The 25,582-nt window shown below is 36.5% G+C and overlaps 1 protein-coding gene, 1 long non-coding RNA gene and 1 pseudogene across 2 annotated transcripts in view; 2 read left to right on the top strand and 1 right to left on the bottom strand.

Annotated features, from left to right (window-relative positions):
* LOC143701633 (BOLA class I histocompatibility antigen, alpha chain BL3-7-like) overlaps positions 1–25,582 on the bottom strand; it is a 115,203-nt gene that overhangs the window by 44,567 nt on the left and 45,054 nt on the right. The window lies entirely within an intron of this gene.
* The window catches only part of LOC143701471 (major histocompatibility complex class I-related protein 1-like), a 66,991-nt pseudogene that overhangs the window by 22,793 nt on the left and 18,616 nt on the right, over positions 1–25,582 (top strand).
* LOC143701635 (uncharacterized) lies at positions 8,927–9,436 on the top strand. Its single transcript, XR_013190147.1, has 2 exons — positions 8,927–9,112; positions 9,165–9,436. It is a non-coding gene; the product is annotated as an uncharacterized LOC143701635 (long non-coding RNA).

Genomic DNA, 25,582 nt, shown 5'->3' with positions numbered 1-25,582 from the left:
GCTGGGCTATTATAGGTGTTTTTGTAGGAATTTCTCTACAGTGGTCGCACCTTTGAATGATCTTCTGAAGGGGAAGACAAAGTACGTGTGGTCTCCGGTTTGCCAGCAGTTCTTTGAAAGGGTGAAAGCTCTAATCTCCAATGCTCCAGTTCTAGTTGCTCCTAGGTGGGATTGTGAGTTTCACCTGGAGGTGGATGCCAGCATGGTTGGGGCTGGCGCAGTGTTGCTGCAGAAAGATGATGGAGGGGTTAATAAGCCTGTGTGTTTCTTTTCAAGGAAATTTAATCGCCATCAGCTAAACTATTCAGTCATCGAAAAAGAAACGCTGGCGCTTATTTTGGCGTTGCAGCATTTTAGTGTGTATCTGGGCTCTGGTCCGGTGGTAGTTTTTTCCGACCATAATCCTCTAACTTTCCTTAGCACTCTACAGACTCCTAACCAATGGTTGATGCGCTGGGCTCTTCACCTCCAGTCCTACACTTTGGACATTCGGCATATCAAGGGGCGGGACAATGTGGTGGCAGACGCATTGTCCCGGTCTCCAAGTTGTTAGGTAAGATATGCCTCCTTAAAATTTGATAAACTTTGTATCATGGGATACCTGTAGCTCAAGGGAACCCCTAGGTGTCCCTGTTTTGTTAGAGGGGGGTGTTACGGCCCTTGGCCTGTTTCTGGTCGTTCTCCTGCTCCTCCTCTCTTTCAGGCCTAATTGCTAACACCTGGGAAGATGGTGTTTAAATAGGAGCTTCTCTGCTGCATTGGTCTCTCTCTTTTCCTGGTCTGGTGGCTGAAGGCTTTGACGCTGCTCTGATGGCTGGTCTGGGCCCATACTTCGCTCAACACGTCAGGACTTCACAGAGATGCACCTTTAAGTTTATTTGAGTTTATGTCTTTTATTTTACACCCAACATCTGCACCCACACACACAATACATCCCAGCACTTACGCTACACTGCTGATACTGACATTCATATCCCATGGTTGGTTACGTTGTTTACATTTGTGTTACATACACAATAAATTTGTTTTGCACTGTTTGCTCGTGGCATGGTCTCCTATTGATTGTTATGGCCTTGAGTCAGTCGTAACAGTTGCAAAGTCACCGCCTGATCTTTATGCAAAACTTGAGCTCAAACTTTGCTCTACACTGCACTTGCGCATTGGCTAGACCAACCTGAAATACACTTTTTTTTTTTTGAAGTTAAGTTACAGCAATTATGTACCATTAATGTCCGATTTTAGTGAGATTTCTTTATGTCAGCTATACGTAATATATATTCAGCATGAAACATAAGTTGCGATAGTATTTTATTCCCTATTATTGTTCCCTAGTGCAAAACGGCTTCTCAAACAAGAAAAAATGTAGGGCGAGACTTTATTCTGTCCAATAGGGAAGAGGTGGAGTGGTTGGGGTGTGCTATTGGTCGATCTCATGTGAGTGACAGGTTGTCCCGCCCTCATGCCAGTAAACACATCATCAGAGAAGAGTATTTTGAGGGGTATTTTGATTAAAGATAATGAAGAAGTAAATGTATCCTGGTACAGTATGTTGTGTGTGTGTATAAGTGTGTTCATGATAAAGATACCTGTTGAGTGGTTGAACCGTTCTTTTGCACTTGGATGTTGTTTCTGAATGCCAGATGAGTTCCAGCTGCAAGTTGTGTTTGTGTCCCAGTATTCTGCTTCTCCTTTCTGTCTCATCCACTCTGTCTTTGTCACAGCTTTCATTGAGTTGCTGTCAAAGTACATAAACTGCCCTTCATAGACCAGACCAACAGCAGTGAACTCTGGGAAGTCAATGTCTCCAGACACAGCAGAGAGTGTTTTTGTGGACAAAAAAAAATATATATATTTAGATTGTATAAAAACATATTTATATTTTATTTAAATACATTTAGAATTATTATAAATATTTAAAACATGTTTTGTCTAATGAAAAAACAAACAAAAAACTTTTGTGTGTGAATATTTTGAAATATCAAATCATACAGTTAACTGATAGTACTCACATCTACTGTACTCCCCTGCACAGGCGAGACGAGCTCCGAGGAGCAGAAGAACTACAGTCTGCGTGTTTGTATTTTGAATCAAAAAATATTCTTCAGAATTGAGCTATGAATTGAGAGATTTCCTGATATTATTGTAAAGCACTTTGGGTGTACAGTAGTACATATGAAAGCACTATATAAATGCCTCATTCATTCATGAAGTTTGAACTATGAAGTTTTCTTAGATTGGATTGATGAAAGTGAAAATATATAATAATTAAACAAATGTAAAAATACATAATAAATAAATAAATCTTGATATTTATACATGAATAAATATATATAATGCATTTGAGAAGATAAATAAATAAATAAACAAACATAAATAAATAAATAGGTGGGGAAATACAAAAATGTTAAATAAAAAAGCAAAATGGAAAGTTTGTCTTTAATTCTATATATTTTTCTTTAATTATTAAGTTATTTGAGTATGGAGTTCGTGTGACTAAAGTTAAACGATTGCCATACACAAGAAATGGAGTTAAGGGACAAAGCATGTCAGTAATGTTGGATTTTGACGAGGATAAAATGCCTGAAAGGGTTAGAATTGGATATGTTACATGGTCATACATTCCTCCACCAATGAGATGTTTCAAATGCCAGCGGGACGGTCGTGTTGCAGTAGCATGTAGGGCCAAAATGCATTGTGCAAAGTGTGGAGGGGAACACGAGTATGAGAAATGCAAGGAATGAACAGAAATTAAATGTAACTGAGGAAGAGAACACAGTGTTGCATATATGAAGATATGAAGCACATAAAAAAAGCAATGCAAGTTCAGAATGTGAGAATGAATGAGAATCTTACTTATGCTGAAGCGATTAGAAAAGTACAAACGCAAGAACTAGGACAGTACCGGTGATTCAACCCCCAGTTCAAAGCGTAGCACAGAAAGCTGCAAAATTACTAATGAAACATTAATTGTGGAAAAGAAGATATTTGTCATAGAAGTCAATAACTATCAAGCTCAAACAAGCAGTAGAACATTTAGAATTAAGATCATCACAAAAGCGGCAGTAAAATACCTAGGGATAGAGGAGATATCAGTAGAATTAATCAATGAAACACTAACAGGATATCAGAAACACAATCAACATGTGGTGATGCTGGGCATTGATTTTACTATCCATTTTACAGTGGAATGCCAGAAGTTTAATTACCAATGGACGAGAGTTAGAACATTTCATAGAAGAATTATCTGTTAAACCAAACGTCATATGTATACAGGAAACATTAAAACCATCACTTGATTTTATAATTCATGGTTATACAGCAGTAGGCTACGTAAAAATATAAGTTCTAAAATAGGGGGTGGAGTGATTACTTTCATTCAACAAGGTAGTAATTATAGAGTTATTAATATTGACAAAGATTGTGAAGTGGTCATAATTGAAATATGGATCAGCAAAACAAAAATCAAAATAGTTAACTTTTATAACCCCTGCCAAAAGATAAGAGAGATGGTTGATAGTATATATGAGATGGGAAATGGAAAAATTATAGTATGCAGAGATTTTAATGCTAATAACACACTATGGGGAAGTACAAAAACAGATGGGAATGGGATGATAATTGAAGAATTTATGGATGACAATCATGTCTAAATGATGGATGAGGGACTATATGATGCTATTGATCTTATAATAGTCTCAGAACAATAGCAGGGAGAAGTCTATGGAATGTTTTTAAAGATAATACAATTGGAAGTGATCATAATCCTGTTTTGATTAAAATAAGACACCAAAACTTACAGGTAGAAGAGAACTGGCTCCCAAGATGGAGAATGAGAGAGTCTAATTGAGATCTGTATAGTTTTAAAGCAAGTAGTAAATTAATTGAGGTTATTATGCCACATCTGAGTGATGACATTGAAGAAATAAACACTACGATTATAAGTTTAATACATGAAGCAGCAGAAGAAGCTATAGGAAAAAGAAAATGGTACCATGGTGGTCAGATGAATGTAAAGAAGCACTAAAGAATAATAATAAAGCTTTTTAGCTTAATAGTTAAATCAAATCATTCATTTATTTAATTTAACGGAATTTAAAAAAAGCACAGGCTAAAGTTAAAAGAGTTATACGAGAAGTAAAAAGGAAATATTAGAGAGATTTTTGCAGTAATATCGGGACAGGAATCCAGGTCATTGAGATATGGGGAATGATTAGGAAGATGGGAGGCATTAGAAGCGAATTTTCATTGCCGGTGCTTAAAAATAATGGTATGGAAGCAATAACTTATGAAGAGAAATGCTTGCAAAAGCTTTTGTTAAAGTAAAGTAAAACGTGACTCAGAAACTATCTAATGACGAGGTATCATGGAGAGCGAAGATAATTGAGGAAAACAAAGACGTATTGGGAATAAAGGAGATAAGTGAGAGTCCGCTTAATGCAACATTCACATTGTTTGAACTCAAAAGAGCGATGATAGGTGTCAAAAATACATCACCAGAGAAAGATAAAATATGTTATAAGATGATTGAACAATAGACTGATGTAGCAAAAAATGTGATTTTAATACTTTATAACAAAATATGGGAACAAGGGAGGATACCTAATGGGTGAAAGCATTCAGTTATAGTTCCTGTAGGGAAGCCAGGTAAGGATAAAACAGAAGTAAAAAGTTATAGACCAATAGCTCTGACATCTAACCATTGCAAACTCATGAGAAAATCATAACTAAAAGGTTAGTATGTGAAATAGAAAAAATAGGACTTTTCTGCCCTTTTCAGAGCAGTTTTCGTAAGGGACAAACAACTATGGATCCTATAATATGTTTGTAGAATGAAATACGAAAAGCACAAGTAAATAAAGAATATGTTGTAGAAAATCTTTTGACATAGAAAAGGCATATGACATGTTATGGAATGAAGGGCTTTTAATTAAATTGTATAAGATGGGAATTGGTGGTAAGATGTTCAATTGGATTAGAGATTTCTTAAGAGAAAGGACTATTGAGGTTAGAATAGGAGTGGAATCCTCAAACATCTATTCAATAGAAAATGATACTCCACAGGGGAGTGTTTGTAGCCCAATACTGTTTAATATTATGATTGATGATGTTTTTTCTGGAGTTGAACAGAGAATGAGTAAAGCTTTATATGCAGATGATGGGACAGTATAGGTGAGCGGTCGTAACATTGGTGCACTGGAGTCAAAAATGCAGAAAGCAATAGATCAGGTCGGAAAGTGGTCATATGAATGGGGCTTTTGCTTAAAAAACAGGTAACTCCTAGATTAGATATCAAATCGCATGGACAGTCACTCAAGCAAGAAAGGGTAATTAGATATTTAGGGGTATGGTTTGGTACGAAACTTACTTTTAAAGTCCATATTAAAAAAATGATAGATATAAATGTAAGAGAGGTAAATGTATTAAAGTGTTTATCAGGATACAGTTGGGGTGCATCAGGTTAATCTATGAAAAGAATATACTGTATATTCCCTTAATTCGCTCCATTTTTGACTATGGATGCATAGTATATAATTCTGCAGGTAAAACCACTGACAAGTTTGGATAGGGTGAGCCAAAGGCCCTGCGTTTGTGTTGTGGAGCCTTCAGAAGAACATCACCTGTAGTAGCCTCATTGCAAGTAGAAGTAGGAGAGATGCCATTAAAAATCAGGAGGCTCAAACTAATAATGTCATACTGGACAAATCTGCAGGGATATGAAATAACACAATCTACAAAAAAGGTACTTGAAGAGTGTTGGGAGTATGGCCGTATAATATGTTTAGGCCTACTCTTTATTCCGGATATGGCCGTAAAACATCAGCAGGTCGGGATTTCTAAAAGGTCTGGGCACACATGAACAGAATCCGCAGATAACAGACACTTTGACACTGAAGCGCGTCAAATTATCCACTATTAACCACATATGACATGCATTGTAGATCCGTAGAAGCAACTGCATTATTAATGCATCTTCCAAAAACAATGTTGACAGCAACAAACTTTTCCATAAAGAGGTGATAATTTCCACTATAAATTGATTTCCTGGGGCATTTTTTAAAACCTTATTATAGGCTATATGCATCATCCTGTCTTCTAGACCATCTGAGATGAGCTCAGGCCCAGAGAACTCGCTGGCATCTCAACATAGAACTGATGTAAAGCTTTCTCCTTGCGTAACAGAGATTCAAGTGGCATTTTTTAATGCAGAGTCAGACTGTGTTCAGTGAAAATGGTTTTCCAAATTACTCCTGAGCACATGTGGCTGTATTTAACGGATTTGCATGATGGTATCTTGTGCATGCCATCTGAGGGCTCAAAGGTCACATTCAACAGAGGTCTACTGCCTTGCCCTACACAGACTGAGATTTCTCTGGATTCCCTGAATCTTGTGACAATATTATGTATGGAAGATGATAAAAGACATAAATTCTTCTCAATCTTGCATTGAGAAATGTGATTTTTTTAATTGTTTGACAATTCTCTCATGATATTTGGCACAAAGTCATGAGCCATGACCCATCTTTGCTTAAAAAGACTGAGAAGCACTTTTACACCCAAACACGATACCCTCACCTATTACCAATTTACCTGCTCATTGTTGACTGTTTCAAAAGAGTTGGATAATCTAATTTGGATAATCTTTTCACTTTTATTTAGTCTCTGTCCCAACTTTTTTGGGGTGTGTTGCAGCCATCAAAATCTAAATTTGTTCATATTTACAAAATACAATTATGTTGGTCAGTGAAAACATTGGAAAACTTTTGTTTGTACTTTCGTCAGTTAAAAGAAGTTTAAATAGAATTAACAAATCACAGATTCTTGATTTTAATGCATTTTACAAAATGTCCCAACTTTTTCTGATTTGGGGTTGTATAAGTTCTTAAGTTTAACTGGTCAATTCAGTTAATAAGGCAGTACTATAGGGCTGTCACCAGTAAAATAAAATCAGTTTCAACAAAATCCATCTTCGCACTGCAGATGTGGGACGTGCAGACGCTGACTCTGAATGGCATTAGATATTATTTACAGACTGTTAATGCAGAGGAGCCATGGATGCATTTACGCTGCTATTACAATTGCATAAATAATGTTATGAGATTCATTTTTTTAATATAACATTTTGAATATTGAAATATGAAATGATAAAATCGATTAAATTATACGTTTAAGTATGAAACTAAAACAGCCCGTAGGTGGTGCCAAGCCACCGTCTTAACGAGTGAGTTCAATCAATGATTCAGACGATTCGTTCCAATACGGTATTCATTCGTTCAGTAAGAAAACACCATGTGTTGCTCAGAGGCGCAGCGGTTCTGTGAAGTTAGGAACTTGTTTTCTTTTTCTGAAGAAACAGCAAAAAAGAAAGAAATTTTTTTTTTCAACACTCTTCCCGTGTGCTAGTATATCATGTTATGTTATATAATAAAATTATAATAAAATTATCACATACATAGGCTTTTTTACACCATTTTTAATGGGGGCATTTATTTATTAATTTTGTCGTTTGCGAGGTGGTGGAAGAAAGTTTTTTTTTGAGAAATAAACCAATTTACATACAAAATATAGGCATTTAACAAACAATAGGCTATTAACAATTTACAATTCTCAAAAGGCAGTCAATATTTAGTTGCAAAGTACAATAAATAACAGCAATGAAGTCTCAAATCATATTTACAACCATGAAAGGCAAGGAAGAGAAAATAAATAAATGAATTAAAAATATTATAATTTAAATAATTGAAAGAACAATATTTAGTAGGTCCATCTACAATTTCTACTGACACAAACTGTGGAAAATTTGGTACACCAGATGTTGCGTGTAGAAGTATTGCAGGGAATTCCTTCACCCCCATATTGAAAGATAATTTGGTAGATCTGATGGCAGATTTACAGTTATTGTGTAAACTTTTTTTTTTTTTTTTTTACAATTGCTAACAAGAGTTTACCAATACGTAAAGTACTTTTTCTAAACTCTTAACACAGCAACACACATACATCACACAATTGGTCAAATAGTTAGTTTTTCTGAATTGCTAAAACGCTAAACTCCATTCTCTGAACCAAATTCTCAAATAGCCTAAACCAATCTGTTGAATAAATCAGTCTTTCTGTAAAACAATAAACAAGTTTAGGTAGTTAAAACACTGTTTGAAAATCTCATGCACTCTTTTTGCAAAACTCTGAACACATTCTCTCTCACTAAAACACATTTCGCACTGTGATGCACTTGTGTTTCAAAACACTAAACACAGGCAGGCAAAAGTTAAACACAACTAGGCTACAACACAGATTTCATAGTTTACACACAACGACTCAATTGTTCACACTTATTTCTAATGATGTGATCAAACCAACTGTAATACAAGAAGTCAGTTCAGAGTGCCAAAACTGACTCAACATTCTGTAGCGTTGCGGGTACGAGAGACAGACTCAAAAGAACTAACAAGGATTTTACCACACTTCTAACGGAAATGACAATATAATATGATCGACTACGCCACCCCGGAAAACCAGGGAAATAGCCTTAAGGGCACACAGGTTCGTTTTGCGTGGATGGGTGAAAAGACATGAGTCGTATAGAATAAAAAAGTTTATTTTTGTTTGTCAGCAAAATATTAAATAGTTAGAAACTCAGTTTAAAACTTGTCACAAGCACTATAATGAGAAACACCATTAATCAGCACCACATACACACACTCACATTCAATTGAGAGAAACAGATTGAACCAAGAGCGGGGGTGTCTGGAGGTATGGGTCAGCTGCCAAATTGGAAGAGGGACCCCCCACAATAGTCCACTACAAATACCCACTGCACACGTGAAGGTTAAATGCCAGAAAACACACAAAACTCAATGTGAGCAAACCATACAGTCCGGCAGCTTCACCTTCGCCCTCTACTATGACCAAATTTAAATGTGTCCTGTCACGGAAAAATTCAGTATTACTTATATTCATTTGTTTCCAAACTGTTAATTTCATTTAATCATGTGTTTCTGTGAGGGTTTCTAGCAGCTGAAGGGGGACAGGAAAGAACAAACGTAATAAAACCAGATGGGCCAGGAAGATAGACACCTAGGGCCCGAGAAGTAAGTTAGTCAGGAGAATACAGGGGGTCGTTTACTAATAAAATAAAGTCCCATGCCCCCTTCTGAGAGAAGCAGGAGGTAATTTAGGTCGTAAATGAAGGCCTTTTGGATTCTCAGGGACAAAGAACAGTTTGACCTGCCCAGGGGGTAGAAAACCAGCCCAAACCAGTTAAAGATATGGGATATCTTTAAGGAAAATGACAGAAACTGGGTAGGAGGGGTTACTATGACTGAGAACTGCATAAAATGTCTATATTTGGTTGAGTCTAACGGTCTTTCCTTTTCAAAGCTGGGTAGCTGTGGCTTTGAAAAGGGTCCTCAGAAGAATAAACCTTTTCTCTTTATAACAATTTGCCTCTTGAAAGTTTCTTGACCTTTTTGATGCTGTTTTTGTTAACCTCTGAAAATTGCTGTTACAAATGGTGTCAGAAGTGTCGGATCCCGTGCAGAATCTTTTTCTCCTGGTCCTGAGCGGATTTGACGGAAAGTGCACAAAACCCCGGAAGCAACAGGCAGCCGGTCTTATACCTCGACGGTTTGAGATACAACTCAACAAATTAAGGGAGAGAGAGACAATTCCCGCACTCAGGACCAGAGGAAGAAATCCCACCAGGATCAAAAAGAATCCGTGGCAATTACAGAAAAGAAAAAACATCTCTGGGTAAGAAACTGCAAATTGTTTTATTGATGTTAAGTGTAAATTGATAATTGTGAGTGAACATGAACCATATTGGCTGAGTTTGTCTCTTTGGTACGAGCAGAGTAAGTTTTGAGGGAGAGATTGATCTGACAGAATCAGACCGGTCTCTACAAAAAACTAAGCTCCTGTAGGTGGGAACGGTACCATAAGTACCGTTAAGTACCATAATTGCTCGTAGGTGTACAGGAAGAGACACGACTGAGGTATTGGTTTACTAAAAAATCTTTGATTGTAACTTAATTAATTCCCGAGGTGGGCTGTCAGGGCCATCAGGGCCTTCTCTGCTGGCCCTGTCAGAATCTAAAATATAATATAATATAATATGTAAAATATATATATTTTCATTTTTACGATTATATTTGCATAAAGAATATGGTTATTTTTTGTGAGACTGAGCTGGATTTTCCATATGGTCATCTAAACGCATCACAGCTCCGTGGACCAGCACTAGAAGTATAGCTACCCTTCCGTTGAAGCTGCCATTTCCCATTTGATCATGACTTTGACTGACGTGTATCAATTAGCCAATCAAATTTCGATGCGCAGTGACAGAACGCCCTCAGGGCCCAGCGATGTGTCGGCGCTAGCCCCATGTTGGCGGGTTGTGAGCAATGTCAGTGAACTGAGCTATGGCCGCTGCCTTCACACCTCTTACCGGTCCAGTTGACGATTTCCTTCGTGTGCCTTTTTCAAGGTGAATGTTTGGAGAGAAGAAAGAGATCATTTAAAAAGGAAGATCTACACCTAAGCTGGATGGGCTGACCAAGGCCGGAAAAGGTTTTGTGCGGCACTTTCACTGAGGGTAACTATGACCGCTATGACTGGCTAACAGCTAGCACTGAACGGAACAGGTTATTTATCGTTCACACAGGAAGTGCAGCGAGGAACGGGGTGCAGCCTTTCTTTTACTGTCTATGGGTGCAGCTGACAACACTGTGAGGGGTGTTAGTAAGCTTGTTACCCTCGCAGTGCTGTCTGCTGCCCCCTGTTCTCTCTCCCTCACATGCATGCACGCACGCACACAGACACACACACAGTATCATTCACACAGGAAGTGCAGTGAGGAACCACGTTCACGTCTGTCTGTTTAATGCTGGAGCCAGCAGACTTGTTCAACATGTTGACGTTAAAGGCCCTGTTGGGACCAAGTTTTTGTAAATGTTTTGTAAAAGAGCAAGAGTAAGTTTTGTCGCTATGCAAGCATTTTCATCGACTAGCTTATTAATAAAAAAAGTTACGTTGTATGAATTATTTTTATGTATATAAATATTGTAATCAGTTTTAAATACATTTTAATCATTTTAAATAAATGCACACAAATATTTTCAACATTCATGGTTGTGTGTTTCATATTATTTTTAAATCCATGTTATATACACTTTTAAACTATAAGTCCTTAGCTAAACTATGAGTTTAATGTAATTGGTGGCTAAGAGTCGTTTGTTAAACAGAGAAGAAGACTTATTATAAATACAAGCTGTATACAATAATATTAGGCACAGTAGCTTCTTTTCTTTTCTTTTTTACCAAGAACTTTATTGAACAATGTGAAAACCATAAATGGCCCGGTACAAAATAGGGATGTCACGATATTCGATCAGTTAGAAGACGCATAAAGCTTGCCACAAAGAACCGGCAAATGGATCATTATAAATGTGTCAAATATAACAAGGAGACATTATAATTGTTTCTTAATAAATAGTGTTTTCTGTGATGATGCTGACTCTCCACCTTCACAGTATTGTGAAGGTGCCTACAGAGAGAAATGCACAGTTCTTACGGATTATAAGGGAGTTGTCTGTTTCTTTTCGTTTTGAATAGTTTTGTTTAAAAGTAGACATTTCAAGCTTAGATATATTTCTGAGTTTCTGTTCATTTATGAGACAAGCTCCAGTTCACGTGCGATGCAAGTTATATCGCGTCGGCGCCTCCATGTCCTGATTATAGGCTATTGTCTGCTATATTTGCTTCTTATTTATTAAATCCAGGAAATTTGTTGATGAAACATTGATTAAAATTAAGATACAATTTATACAAAACGAAATTCACTTTAAAGAAGGGCTTTATACAAAACAAAACTTAATAAAGCGGTCAAAATGATGTCTCGATATTACGCATGATTAGGCTACTCATACTGGCTGATAGGCTGATCACTTTTCATATAATCAACATAGATGAAATGGAAAAAATAACATATTATTTAAGGCGAGACACTACAGGTGAATAGGGTATTTTTTTTAACTAGCAGATATCACCATGAAACTTTGCCAGTTGATTACCTACATTAAGATGAGAAAAAAAATGTATTACAAGTTTTCTGTAATTTAATGTTTAAATATGCAAATTAGACATTATCTAATTAAATATGCGCAAATCTGCATATATTTTAAAAAACGAAATCTGAGTATTGGATAAAGCCAGGTTCAAAATTATTTTTTCATTGTGTTCACATATTAGATGGGAAAAAAATTACAGAGGGATTTATGGATATCTACTTTTGTTATCCTGTAAATCAGAATATACTGCCAATAGCCTTAAAAAAATGATTTTCGACATGTTTTTTGGAATAAAATGTTATGTAAATCAGGCTAAGAATAATATATTTACAAATCCCTCTGTAAATGTCTTCATAATATAACTAGGTACAAGACTGGAAAGTTTGGTGTATATAGGTGCTACTGACGTGGAGATTTCGGACTTGGAGTGAGAGACAAAAGTCATTTTGAGAAAACGGGCTTTAAAGAATTAGCATCAGCCAATGAGATCGCGCATTTAGAGTAAAATCCCCCCTTTTACTTTCGCGATTGGTTGCTGATAAAAAGGAAATGACCATATTTGGATCCGGCAGTATTGTACAGCAGAGAGCAAGCTTTCTAACGGTGTGTGTGATGACAGAGTGCAGATCGCGATCGCGGAGCAGAAGGATGATTTATAACGACAACTTTTGATGAGTTTATGAGAAATCTACAGACGCAAACAGGCAAAGTGTAGTAAAATAAAGACCTAAATGTGTATTTCTGACTTTTTTTCACCACAAGTCTGAAAGAAGACATGTTATTGAAGACAAATATCCTAAAATCTCAAAATTGACCAGTGAAAAAAAAACGATGTTTTTGCCTACCGTGTCTCTCCTTAAACATAAATATGAAACTAACTTTACTTTAATGGCTACAACACGTATGCCTACAGTACAGAGAAATGTAATGAAATGAAATGAAATGAAATGGAAAGGGGGGGGCGGGGTTTTGAATAATTATCAAATTATTGCCTGTGATCGTCGAATATTATTTTTGCTTGAAATGCCTATCCCTACAAAATACATAAAATAAATCATAGCATAAGAAAGAAATGTAAATAAAGAAGTAAAATAAAAATACATTAAAGTAGGCCTAAATAATAAATAAATAAATAAAAGAGGCTCAGTAGCTTCTGAAGCAGGAACACAAGCATGTAGTCGCAGTTGTTGTTGATGTTAGGCTACTGATTTAGCGTGTCTGACTAGTCGACACGTGGGGTGATGACATCATCGTTTCACAAAATATGTTTTGGGGGGGGGGGGTTGTGCGTTACTGAAGGCCCTGACTGAAACCCCACGGTACGCTACTGATTAATTCTAGTAAAAGCGCTTGAGTTTAATTCTAGTAAAACAGCGGGCGGAAGAACCGGGCTTGAAATGTATTCTTGTGCACGCTTGATTGATTGGGTGCGCGGAAAGATTGAGTAAACCGTAATTACAGAGTGCTACCCTTGTCGGTCCAAGGTGACAGAATCGAGTCTGTTGAAGACGTTTGACAGATTGTTGACGCCCGTTGAAAGAAAAATCTGAGAGGAGATTCAGCCAAAATGGAGTCATCTAACAGTAAGCTAGGTAATTTTTACACAACAGTTTTCCAAAATGAAACCGAGATTGTCTTTGTACTGAGAGCCCTGAAACTGGACCACGATCTCGACTGCTCTCCGATCCGAAGACCAGCACGAAACGCAGCACGAGACGCACAAGCTGACCAATCAGATTACAACTTCCCCCAACATACTTAAGGCAATTCATAGACCCCTGTTGTCCACCCAGTTTGGCCTACAGGCCTTGAGCTCTATCAGCACCTCTTGCCTTTAGGAATTCCAAATGGTCCTTGCAGTAGAAAGAGGGTGTGGAAAACAATAATAAAAAATATGTCTTTATTCATTTTCTTTCTTGGATTAATTTCAACCCTTCACTACTCTTTTTCACTCTACTTTTTCTTTTTTGCTTACTCACAAGCTTATCACATTCCTTTGTGTGTCAGTTATTTCTAAACTCTTAAAAACCTTATTACCTTTTGTTTTACTCATTTGGGAATGAGACATTTGTACCTGTCGCACTGAGACATTTGAAATGATATCAAACATGTATAAAACCGTATGATAATTGTTCACGTTAAAACCATATTTTAGGTTTTAGGTGATCTCATCAAGAGAGTGAGAGAGTGTGGGAGGGGAAGAAATGTAGATTAGGATGAGGGAGGTGAGACCTTCGTCTCGATAGTGGGAGATCAAATGTTAATTTGCAGCAAGGTCCTTTGTTCACTCGAGGAGTGGTCGTTCCTCAACTAGTTTTTTCAGTCTTACATCTTCATTTGACATTTTTTCCAAACAGCACCAGGAATTCCTCCATTGCACACATAAACGAAGATACAGCAAGGAGAAATCAGTACCGAAATCTAATGGGCAATGTAGTTACTGTGATGAGGAGAAGAACCATGTTGAGCTTTCTGCCTTTTTTAGGGTGGCATCTTGTGACACCATTGTTCAGGTGGATGCTGCACTCTGGTGGTGGTTGAGGAGAGAGACGCGATATGATTGTAAAGCGCTTCTGATGTACAGCATTACATAAGAAAAGTACTATATAAATGCCTCATTCATTAAAAAAAGACTATCTTCTTTACTTGAAACCATTAAAAAATGTATTTATCATTTTTTGTTACTTGAGGTTTGGATTATTTTAAGTATAACAGGTCATGTGGTATTTATGTAAATGAATAATGCTGTTCTCTAAATATAGCTATAATAGAGCTCCATTGATCCAACATTTCTCCTCCACCCCAACTTTCCATTTATTTATTTATTTATTATTTTTATACTTCACTATGTAAACTTAATAGGAAAACAGAACTCATGAATGTTTGTTTACCAACTAACTACTAATTTAAATGCATTGTTTTAGCAGAAGCTTTTACCCAAAGTGTCTTGAAATAATGACTTACACCATAATGATTCATGCTAAGGAGATTCTAAGGGTGTGTTCACACTTGTAGTTCGGTTCTCTTGGTTCTTTTGGTCCGGACCAAAAAAGAAAATGATACATTCGGTCCTGTTTAACTTAGCATCCATACTGTCATTTTTAACATTTAATCTAAATATATAAAACAAAAAAACTTAAATTTTTGTGGTGGAGTTTACCTAAAACCCAAACAGTGCTGTGTGCTGCGGACTATATGTGCTCATTGCATGTGCGTACATATGGTGGTATTTTGACCAGCAGAGAACTCGTGAAGAGCTTATAAAATGCGTAAAGGAGTCCAAACAGCACCAGGAATTCCTCCATTGCACACACAAACATAGATACAGCAAGGACAAATCAGTACCGAAATCTAATGGGCAATGTAGTTACTGTGATGAGGAGAAGAACCATGCTTGAGCTTTCTGCCCTTTTTAGGGTGGCATCTTGTGACATCATATACTGTATTTGGTCTGTGTTGCATTTATATTTCAGCCAAACAGCACCAGAGTTCGTCTGGAAGCAGATCGATCCCTCCTGAGCAGAGCAATCTAACTAGAGTTCGTTTTAATCAAACCAAACCCGCAGGTTTGAACACACCCTAACATAAAAAGTACTGTACTTTTTTTCTGGCTAAAAAGTGGAATCTTGTGCAGACACTGTATGTAGATGTGGGGTGGTGTGCTATAGTGGTTAAAACTCAGAGCTGGTTACTTCATTACAAGTTGTTTAACCCCTCGGTATCATTTTGGATTAAAAGTATCAGCTAAAAGACTACTATAGTATATGTGTTCATTGAAGACCAAACATACCAGATTCCTGGATCATTTGCAGCAACTGGAGGCTTGGCATCACTTGTTTTTATGCTCTTTCACTCTCAGTCTCTCCTCAGGTGTCTCTGCTGCAGAAGTCTTCCTCTTCTTCAGTGACGTGTCATGCTACAGGTTTTTACCCCAGTGGAGTTACAATCTCCTGGATGAAAAATGGACGAGAGCATCATGAGGATGTGGATTTTAGTGAACTTCTTCCCAACGAGGACGGAACCTTCCAGAAGACGAGCACCATCAGAGTTTCACCTGAGGAGTGGAAGAACAACAAGTTCAGCTGTGTGGTGCAACATCAGGGTGAAACCATCGAAAGCATTCTGACAGAGGACAAGATCAGGACTAACTGGGGTAAGAGAGATTAGACAAGTGAACTATGAATACAAATCCTTCCTGAGATAAACTTGGAGACTGTAGTTTTTGACTGACGAAAAAAAAATTTGTTTTCATTGAAACCAGTCCATGATGTTTATTGAAAAATTACAAGATTGTTACCATTCTCAGTCACACCACATAGCCTGCGTTTGTAAGAAAAGGGCTATTTTAGGGTTTAATTCCTTCTCTTTAACAAACCTGATTGACCTGCAGAGAGGGAACAATCACAAAACAAACAATAAACAATAATTGTCACCTGACTGTTATAATAGAACAGTGAAATGCTTATTTGAACATCCTCATTTGTTTTGCTCATGTAAACTGTATATGTTTAACCCTGTATTGGTTGCATATTGTAAACGTTGTTTAGAATAAATAAAAAAGTACTGCTAATATCACAATCACAAACATTGAGTTTCAAGGGCTCTCTGACTAATATGAATCAAACAGGAGATTCTGTTCCCGTTGGCATCATTGTTGGTGCTGCTGCTGTCTTCCTGTTGATTGTCATTGGTGGATGTATGAGGTATCAGAAAAAAAAGGTGAGTGCAGACACCTAGATCATTAAAAAAAGTATTAAAATGTCTTACATTCACTATTCAAAATTGAATGCAAATTTTTAGTCTTAAATTAGTTAAAATAGCTTAGAAAAGTCTTAAATGTTGTTAATGAAAGATATTGTGTAATCTTGAGTCAGATGCATTAGCATTGTTACTGTCAATCAGATGCAATCAATTGACAGACCGACAGAACTTTGGGTTGAGATTCTTTGAAGGCCGACACGCTAACATCGCTGCTGAAGAACTGTGCTACACTACTACTTTCAATAAATTCTTCCACCCACAAGAATTCTGGTCAGTGGTCAAGCTTACTTATGTATTTGAGAAATCGAATACATTAGTGAGCCACCAAAATGACCATTGGTCAAATATAGAGAAATCTAACATTAATACATTACTTAAAATGCTTAACTGAAAGAAGACTGTAAGTTTATATACTTTTAATCTTCGTTGTGTTACAAAACTGGACTTCAATTATTTTTACAATTTGCCTCGAAAAGTCTTAAAATCTTTGAATGTAATTATTTTAAAGCTCCAGTAGGTAACTTTTGTAAACAAATATTTGTTTAAACTGTCATTATGTCCTGACAGTAGAATATGAGAAAGATAATCTGTGAAAAAATCAAGCTCGTCTGGCAGTGTCAATCACGCTCGTGTACGCATAGATATCATATAGAGACTAGATGCCCTATTGGTCGCTGAGCACCGAGAAATCCGGCCGCCATCTTGAACCGGTCATACTCCTAGTTTCGTTGCGTGGCAGCAGATAAGATGCCAGAGCATTGTGGAGCATTTTCCTGTTATAATCGCCGGACCATCGAAAATAGGGCTTTTCACAAGTAAGTCTTAACATTACTGTACTATTGGTTGTATTTTGTGAATAGAATATTACCAGATAATCGAGAAGGAGCAAGGATATTTGCTATTACTGTACTGAAATCGTTGCGAAATGCTGTTTAACTTACTGCATCAGCCGGTGTTCACCCGGCATGGAGAGGTGGGGTAACGTTAATTGTTAAAGTAATAATTACAAGAGCTTCTAGGTTATCAGATAAGCATTCAACTGCCCTGTTGTATAGGTTATTTGTGTTTGCGCACAAGATATCAGGAAGCAATGTAATACACGCATGACAGATGCGCAAATTGAGTTAGCCCTCCAACTTCTAGTGTTATTGATAACCTATATCTTATCACAAGCGATTTGGCTATTGATATTACAGAAGTCCTGTGGTAAAATTACATTATTAACTTACTCCATCTACCCTTGTAAAGTTAATCCGAATAGGGCTTTAGTCTCGACATTTTCCCCTCCCACATCCACATACAATAAAAAAGGTACAGGCTTAATGTTGTCCGAAATTAATTTTTAAAAATTTCTGATGCAAACACGTTGAAAATCTTCTTCTCAATTTTTATTACAGGTGGCTGCGTTCGGTGGATTCGTTCTGTGTGTGTGTGAGAGAGAGAGAGAGAGAGAGAGAGAGAGAGAGAGAGAGAGAGAGAGTGTGTGTGTGTGTGTGTGTGTGTGTGTGTGTGTGTGTGTGTGTCTGTTCGTGTTTGTTTGTGTGTCTGTTCGTGTGTATGTGCGTGTCACAAATCATAAATTGTTTCTTCAACTTATTAAAATATCTTACTTTACTGCAACTATCTGTTTCTGCTTCTTTATTATATTTATAGTGTGTGATTTATAAAATACATTATATCCTTCATCACACATAATGTGTCTGGTCACTTTATATCTTATATCAGATATTATATTACTGTTAAGCCTACTATGGATATTAAAATACGCCGAACCATGTGTCCTGTATCATAGCTACATGAATGACCTTTGCAGCAAAAAAAACGCGTGAAAATCAGTTCAGTATTCAGTGAGATATGATTAATTTAATGCGCTGACAGCTCATTTCACCTGCCATTCAGATTACACTGAGCGGAGCCCTTTGAAGCTGCACTGAAACTATCATTTGGTCCTTGAAACGTTTGTGTCCTATTGAAGTCCATTATATGGAGAAAAAGCCTGGAATGTTTTCATCAAAAACCTTAATTTCTTTTGGACTGAAGAAAGACATGGACATCTTGGATGACATGGGGGTGAGTAAATTATCAGCAAAAGTTTTTTTTAAAAGTGAACTAATCCGTTAACGTTATCTTACTAGCTATTTATAACTTATAGAAAGAGTGCAAAGTTATAAAGTTACATGTATTGCAAAATACATAATGATTTGAGGACCAAGTTTGTAGTCAAAGTATGGGCAGGCCATAGTCAATGTAAAGCTAGTTTTGATGTTTCGTCCCTATTAGTGAATGTGCCATAACTGTTTATCCACCGTCATCAGTGGTCCTGTTTACTAGCCTGCGCGTTCACGGCAGGCTCCGCTGTGGGGGAGGAGCTGTGGAGGGAGGACTGTAGCAAATAGAGGTCTCTGCAGACGGTAATAGGAGTTACCAAGGCCCTGTCCCAATATCCGCACTTGCGCCCTTGTGCCCCTCAATGCGCGTTCTCGCTATGGGGTGCAAGGCCGTAGGGTGTCCCGATCCTCTAATAGTGTTCTCCAGGGGTGATCATAAGGGCACTTAATGCACCCCTTTCGCAAGTGCGCATCAGACCCAAGGGGGTAATCCATCAGGCGGAAGTTGAAGCTGCCTCCGGGGGCCGCCATTGTAGCTGGCTATCACCTGCTGTTAGCATCCCATTGACTCCCATTCATTTTGGCGTCACTTTGACAGCGAATAACTTTACATCTGAGGCGTCCAAAGACTTCATTTGTCCATTATTTATTTCCAAAGAAACACGACAATGTATAAAAGGCTCTATTACTTTGTATCTTACGTTATAGCCCCGTAGAAGCCATTCTTGTAAAAATAGGCTAAAAATTGCGTCATAACCACGCGACTTCATGTCGCACAATAGAGACATTACCGTATAGACAGGAGGAGAAGCTCGCACAGTCTCGCAGGCGTACTGACGTTAAATTTTAAATAAATAAATATTAAGCAAAATGACAAAATAATTAATCAGAAAACTTACCAAAAGTTGCTGCAGGTCGCGCTTCACCGTCTCTGTGCACGATTAACGTTGGGTGACTGTCTATGGGTGATTCAGATTTGTCTTGGCACAGCTACTAGAAGATTTACAACTGTCAGTCAGGTTGCTCACGTGACATCTACGTCATCAAGCTCAGTTTTAGCCTGCGCAGAACGCTTGGCTATGAGAGTTTTATAAGACATTTTCTAAAGAACTTTCACCCTTTTTATTATTAGTATTTATAGAAGCTATAGAAAAAGGTGAATTGCCTGCTTCATTAAAACAAGGGGTTATAACACTGATTCCCAAACCTAGCAAGGACAAGTTACTTATTGAAAATTGGAGGCCTATTAGTTTGCTTAATAATGACAGTAAGTTGTTTGCAATGATTTTTGCTAGAAGAATGAAACAAGGTTTAGATCAAATAATTGATATGGAACAGTCTGGTTTTATGCAAGGCCGTCATATTAGGAATAATATTAGACTAATCTTAGATATGGTAGACTATAATAATTTTATTGAAGATGATAGTTTTATTTTATTTATTGATTTTTATAAAGCATTTGATACTGTAAATCATGATTTTATTTTCAAAGTTATTAAATTGTTAGGTTTTGGAGATGTATTTTCGAAAGCAGTCAAAACATTGTACAATGGCTGTAATAGTTCTGTCAAACTTGCATTTGGTACTTCACAAAGGTTTGATATTCATCGTGGCATCAGGCAAGGATGCCCCCTCTCTCCTTCTTTATTTTTGTTGGTCACCCAGGTTTTGGCAATGCATGTAAAAAGAAATAAGTATAATGGTATCACAGCTTTAGGATTAGAATTTAAACTTAGCCAGTTTGCTGATGACACTGCAATTTTTTTGAAAAACAAATTCGAGGTACCAAAAATAATTAGATGTATTGAGGCATTCACTGCTGTAAATCTGTATTGTTTCCCCTTAAAGATTGCTCCTCTACAGAAATAGAGAACATCCCAGTTAAACACCAATTAACATATCTAGGTATAGTAATTTGTAAAAATGAAAAACAAAGGAGTCAGTTAAATTTTGAACCAATTATTGAGAGAACAAAAAATAAATTTAATTGGTGGTTAATGAGGGATATATCAATAATTGGGAGGGTATTATTGTCAAAGGCGGAATGTATATCTAGATCAGTATATACATCTTTATCATTAGATGTGCCTCCTAAGGTGATTAAGGAATTAGATAAGATACTTTATGACTTCATATGGAGAAAAAAACCACATTATTTAAAAAAGGAGGTAATATGTAACACCAAAGAACAAGGGGGACTTGAGGTTTTAGATTATAATACACTTAATGACACTTTTAAAATTAAATGGTTGATAGAGTTTTTGAAGAATAGAGAAAGTCTTTGGAACGTATTTCCAAATTATATATTTAATACTCTTGGAGGCATAGATTTTTTGTTGAAATGTAATTTTTCTGCTGACAAAATTCCTGTAAAATTGGCCAGTTTTCACAGACAAGCCCTGCTAGCATGGAAATTGGTATATAAACACAATTTTTCACCACACAACTATTTCATATGGAATAATAAAGACATAATTTTTAAAAACAAATCACTATTCTATCACACTTGGTTCAATGAAGGGATTATATTAGTAAGACAATTGGTTAATTCCAACGGATATTTGTTATCATATACTGAATTTCTACAAAAATTTAAATTACCAGTTAAACCAAGAGAGTTTGCTATTGTTCTTGACGCGATTCCAAAGAGTGTGATTTTACTCTTAAAAAACGCTGATTCAGTGGAAATCAACATGGACAATATTTGTGGTAAAATTTTCATTGATAATGTTGATGTTTTACAACAAAAATGTAGCAATATGATTATAAGGAAGGCTCTTGGTTCTGTGTCTTTTCCTGCAGCAAGATTCTTTTGGTCTTCTTTATTTGGTGATATCTCTTGGGTTAAAGCATGGAAATTACCAAATAAGTTTTGTGTCAATAACAAAATTAAGGAAGTGTCTTACAAAATACTTCACAGAATTTATCCTGCTAAACATGTTTTTGGAAAGATTTAATCTTAATATTTCGTATACTTGTGAATTTTGTGCACTAGAGAAAGAAACAATTTTGCATCTGTTTTTTCACTGTATTTATTCAAGATTATTTTGGAAAGATTTAGAAACCTTTATTAATAGAAAACTGAAGTGTATGATGGAAATTTGTGTTTTTGATGTGTTTTTTTATACTCAGAAAGACAATTTGGAATGTAAAGAACAGCATATTATACAGTTATTTATTTTATTAGGAAAATACCATATACATAAAAAGAAATGGGCTCAAGGTAAACCAAATTTTCCACATTTTATAAATGACTTTAAATTATATGTACATCTTTTGGAACAAACTAAAAACAAAAAAGCAATGAAAACATGCAATGCTTTGAAAACACTGGATTTTATGTAAAAAAATAATATTATTATTTTTTATTATTTATTATTATTTATTTATTTTCTTCTTTTTTTTTGGCAGTTAATGTAATATTGTGAATATGTGATACCTCTGTTCTTGTGGCATTGAATAATAATAAAAAAAAATTAAAATAAATAAATAAATAAATAAATAAATAAAAGAACGCTTGGCTATCAGGAAGTGAGTGCCCATGTTCGGCTTCAACTCTCTCCGTTGAAATCAACGGGGTCGCTGTGTCCATTTCTTTTACTGTCTATGATCAGACCTCACTTTGCTATGGGATATTACCCAGAATCCTTGTAGTGTTGTGACGTTTCGAACAGCTAACCAATGGGGGAGAACGGTTGCTATGGTGCTGCTGTTCGGGAGCGGAAACTCCGAAGATAAAGGAAGCCGGTGTGGTGAAGTGTTTTTCAAGGCCGCGAAATTTAAAAATATTAGTGTTATTGTGTCACGAAATGTAGTTTTAAGAGTTTTTCAGTCGAGAATATAGTTGTTTAAATCTCAAATCTGTGGTTTATTTATAAAGATAACGCCTATTTAAAATTTGATCTGTCGCTTTCGGAGTTCCAGGGATCAGCGGGCGCTCAGTGCTCATGTACCCCAGCTGGAACAGCCTTACCTCGGCTAGTCATTCTGACGTTTCCCGCGGGCTCTGTGTCTAGTGGTTAAACATGAGCTATAAATCGGCTTGTGTATATCTAACGGGCGATCTTTGCTTTCATTAATCTATGATTTGTTCCCTGGCAAATCGTTTTGGCTGAGGGCAAAGTGAAGTTTCATAACTTTATATATTTATTTAGGCTATTTAATGGTAACGTTGTAACATTAGCCTATTGACTTATGTTTGACTGAATCCTTTAACTTGCTTTATTTCTTGACTTATATAGCTTCTTATACTTTTTAGGCTACTTATACTTTAATAATGGCTATTATTGATGAATTAAACTAAAATTTAACAAAAAGAGACAGGGTTGTGTCATTTTATTTCATATAACCTGTGTAAGACTATTTTAATATATAGCCTATATATCACCAACACGTCATGTATTTTTTCATGTATGGGATGGGAAGAATTTCATATATCAATTTCCATAATAACTTAAATTAAAATTGTTTCGAATCGCTGTGAATACGGTAAGGCAGTATAAGCTCAGGTAAACCTTAATCACAATTTATCTTATCACAATTTATCTTAGCCAAAAACTGTTTTAATATTAATAACATTAACAGAAAGGTTGGTAGCTAAGAGTAAAAAAAGATATTAATTTTTTCATTCAAAGGATTGTGAAATTGTTACAGCTATTATAAGCAGCACACACATTAGCCAAATGAACGGTGTTTTCTCCCCTGATCACAACAGAAGTGACGTAGATAGTCATGTGTGCAAAACTGTCCCAATTCTGCTCTTCAAAGCTTTGGGCCCTTGCACACTTACTCCGCTAAGTGCACTTTCAACAAGTGTCCACTTCCAGGAAGGCCTTAGGGCTCAAGTGAGTATTGGGACTGGGCCCAAATCAGGGGGCGAGGCCATAAACAGAGGGGCTTTTTCAACCGCGTTACCTGATTTGCCCACGTCACAGTGTGGGTAGGTCTTGGGGGTGGGGTCGGGTGTAGGGCATCATTTTCATTGCATGATTTATAAACACCCACCAGCGTGAAAACACCCACAAATTTAGAAAAGCCCACTTTTGTTCCGCAGAGACCTCCTACTCGACTGTAGCGCAGCAGAGAGCAAGGGGGTTGGACCTGTAAGTTGTGCTTGTTCAAATTTTCAGGCTAAGTCAACGTTTTCTCAAAACTCCCTACTGCAGCTTTAAAAATGCATATGTGCTTTGATAATGTTGTACTTTGTAAAAGAATGTTGTACATACATAAAATATGTAATATGTTTGTTTGTAATAGTAGGTTCTATGCTCTTAATGATTTTGTCTTTCAATGGATTTTTTTTGTTTTGTATTTTTTGTTTAGTGAAATAACTTGTCTCTGGTTCTTTTCAGGCTTCAGACCTGTCAGCGGTGAGTTCCTCATATCTACATGCTGTACATGTATCAAGATGGGCTGTAATGTGGTTAATAGTATTCAATTCAATTAACATTTATTTAAATAGCACTTTTCACAATACACATTGTTTCAAAACAGCTTTACAGAAAAGGCGTGAGTCCACATTAAAATTTTGAATGATCTGTTATTTCAGAAATGTACAGTACATATACAAATCACAGTTAGCTAAACAATTTAATAATTTAAGGCAGCAATAATGAGCTCATTGAAGTAATGAATACTTGTTTGTTAACAAATTATTATGACATTTAGAAAAAGTCAACGTTGGTGCATGTTGATTCAGAGTTGCTTCATTTGAAATCCTCGCTGGAGTTGGCGCCGTCTCTTCACAGATATTGACATCTCGTTTCCTCAGGATGGGCATCCTGATATCAAACAGAGAAGCAAAGAGAAAGTAATTAGCGTAGCTGCTGTTCATGACATTATGCAAGGATAATCATGTGCATTTGATCTGATATATCTGTATATGTTTAGGGGGTGCATTATATGAATGCTTGAGAGATGCGTCTTTAATCAAGATTTAAACTGGCAGAGTGTATCTGAGCCTCGAACATTATCAGGAAGCCTATTCCAGAGTTTAGGAGCCAAATGTGAAAACCCTCTCCCTCCTTAAGTGGACTGAGATATCCTAGGTATACCAGAAGCCCAGAGTTTTGTGACCTGAAAGAGCGTAATGGATTGGTAACAGAAGATTGGTTACATATGCAGGAGTTGAACCATTAAGGGCCTTATAGGTCAGTAGCAATATTTTTCCTGTTTATCGAAGATGCAGGAGAACCAGCTAGAAGTGGATTACAGTATTTCAGTCTAGAGATCATGAATGCATGAACTAGCTTTTCTGCATCAGAAACGGATAGCATGTTCTGTAGCAAAGCGATTTTTTTGAGGTGGAAGAAGGCTGGTTTTATAACGTATGAAATATATTTTTCGAAAGACGATTTGTATAATTCACAGGTCTTTAACTGTAGAGGATAAAGTTACAGTACAACCTTCTAAAAGCAAATTGTGTTCTAATAGGTTCTGTGTACAGGTTTTTGGTCCAATAAGTAATACCTCAGTCTTCGCTGAATTTAATAGAAGAAAATTACAGGCCATTCAATATTTTACATCTTTAACACACTTTGTCAACTTAGATAATTTACAGAGTTCATCTGGTCGTAATGAACAGTATAACTGAGTATCAATGGCATAACAAATTAATTAAAGTTTTTCTTATAATATTACCAAGTGGCAGCA

The sequence above is a fragment of the Siphateles boraxobius genome, unplaced genomic scaffold (genome assembly GCF_051911475.1).
Source record: "Siphateles boraxobius isolate OS27281-9 unplaced genomic scaffold, OSU_SipBor_1 33, whole genome shotgun sequence".
Taxonomy (NCBI): Eukaryota; Metazoa; Chordata; class Actinopteri; order Cypriniformes; family Leuciscidae; genus Siphateles; species Siphateles boraxobius.
Note: the sequence above shows the minus strand (reverse complement) of the source record. Positions and strands in the feature narration are given on the sequence as shown.